The following is a 2,500-nucleotide window of genomic DNA, read 5'->3' on the forward strand; positions in this document are numbered from 1 at the left end:
GATCCCACCATAGGAACACTACATCTCAGTCACTCCAGCTCTTCCACAGACTCTCCAACTGACTCCAGCTCCTCTATGGAATCAACTACCTCTTCAAGGACGGACACAACCACTTCTTCAAGCTCTTCCACATCATCCTTGGATTCGACCACTTCTCCAACTTACCTCACCTCAACTACCACTACTGAGGACTCCACCTCCTACTTACTCACACTCTTCCATAGAAACCTCTTTAACTTCTACCAGCTCTTCTTCAGGCTACTCCTCATCCAGCTCCTCTTTGGAGCCCATCAGTTCTTCTACTATCCCAAGCTCCTCTATGGATTCAACCATGTCCTCCTTCCAATCGACCACTTCTCCAACTGATTCCTCTGTGGATTCAAGTACTCCAGCTAGCTCCAGCACCAGTGAGGAAACCACCACGTCTTCAATCTACCCCAGCTCTTCCACAGACTCTCCAACTTACAACACCTCCTCTATGGAATCGACCACCTCTTCAAGTACGGACACAACCTCTTCAGGCTACTCTTCATCCAGCTCATCTTTGGAGCCCACCAGTTCTACCTTGCCAAGCTCCTCTATGGATTCAACCACGCCCTACGTCCCCACAACCAGTTCTCACACTGATTCCTCTGTGGATTCAACTACTCCAACTAGCTCCAGCACCAGTGAGGAAACAACCACCTCTTCTGTGGATTCAACCACTTCACCTAGCTCCAGCACCAGTGAGATAACAACCACGTCTTCAATCTACTCCATTTCTTCCACAGACTCTCCCGCTTATACCACCTCCTCTATGGAATCAAGTACCTCTTCAAGTATGGACACAACCACTTCTTCAACTTTTTCCACATCATCTTTGGATTCCACCACTCCTCCAACTTACCTCACCTCAACTACCACCACTGAGGAATCCAGCTCCTCTACTGACTCAAGTTCTTCCACAGGCTCAGAAACCTCTTCAACATACACTAACCCTTCTTCAGGTTACTCCTCATCCAGCTCCTCTTTGGAGCCCACCATTTCTTCTAGCTCCTCTGTGGATTCAACCACCTCCTCCTTCCAATCGACCACTTCTCCAACTGATTCCTCTGTGGATTCAACTACTTCACCTAGCTCCAGCACCAGTGATGAAACAACTACATCTCCAATCTACTCCAGCTCTTCCACAGACTCTCCAACTTACTCCAGCTCCTCTATGGAATCAACTACCTCTTCAAGTACGGACACAACCCCTTCTTCAAGCTTTTCCACATCATCCTTGGATTCCACCACTTCTCCAACTGACATCACCTCAACTACCACCACTGAGGACTCCAGCTCCTCTACTTACTCAAGCTCTTCCGTGGGCTTAGAAACCTCTTCAACTTACACCAGCTCTTCTTCAGGCTACTCCTCGTCCAGCTCCTCTTTGGAGCCCACCATTTCTTCTACTTTCCCAAGCTCCTCTATGGATTCAACCACGTCCCCCTTCCAATCGACCACTTCTCCAACTGATTCCTCTGTGGATTCGACTACCTCACCAGGCTCCAGCACCACTGAGGAAACCACCACGTCTTCAATCTACTTCAGCTCTTCCACAGACTCTCCATCTTACCCTACCTCCTCTATGGAATCAACCACCTCGTCAAATGCGGACACAACCACTTCTTCAAGTTTGTTCACATCTCCTTGGAGTCGACCACTTCTCCGACTGACATCACCTCAACTACCACCACTGAGGACTCCACCTCGTCTACTTACTCGAGCTCTTCCATAGAAACCTCTTCAACGTACACCAGCTCTTCTCCAGGCTACTCCTCATCCAGCTCCTCTTTGGAGCCCACCATTTCTTCTACTTTCCCAAGCTCCTCTATGGATTCAACCACATCCTCCTTCCAATCGACCACTTCTCCAACTGATTCCTCTTTGGATTCAACTACTTCGCTTAGCTCCAGCACCAGTGAGGAAGCCACCATGTCTTCAATCTACTCCAGCTTTTCCACAGACTCTCCAACTTACTTTACCACAACATCCTTGGATTCCACCACTTCTCCAACTTACCTCCCCTCAACTACCACCACTGACGATTCCACCTCCTCTACTTACTCAAGCTCTCCCACAGAAACCTCTTCAACTTACACCAGCTCCTCTCTGGAGCCCACCATTTCTTCTACTTTTCCAAGCTCCTCCATGGATTCAACCTTCCAGTCGACCACCTCTCCAACTGATTCCTCTGTGGATTCAACTCCTCACCTAGCTCCAGCACCAGTGAGGAAACAACTACATCTTCAGTCTACTCCAGCTCTTCCACAGACTCTCCAACTGACTCCAGCTCCTCTATGGAATCAACTACCTCTTCAAGGACGGACACAACCACTTCTTCAAGCTCTTCCACATCATCCTTGGATTCGACCACTTCTCCAACTTACCTCACCTCAACTACCACTACTGAGGACTCCACCTCCTCTACTTACTCACACTCTTCCATAGAAACCTCTTTAACTTCTACCAGCTCTTC

At 48.7% G+C, this 2,500-nt stretch overlaps 1 pseudogene; it reads left to right on the forward strand.

Annotated features, from left to right (window-relative positions):
- Nucleotides 1-37: 37 nt before the first annotated feature.
- Nucleotides 38-2,500, forward strand: part of LOC119571250 — a 3,343-nt pseudogene continuing 880 nt past the window's right edge.

Source organism: Penaeus monodon, unplaced genomic scaffold, assembly GCF_015228065.2.
Source record: "Penaeus monodon isolate SGIC_2016 unplaced genomic scaffold, NSTDA_Pmon_1 PmonScaffold_5644, whole genome shotgun sequence".
In the NCBI taxonomy this organism is placed as follows: Eukaryota; Metazoa; Arthropoda; class Malacostraca; order Decapoda; family Penaeidae; genus Penaeus; species Penaeus monodon.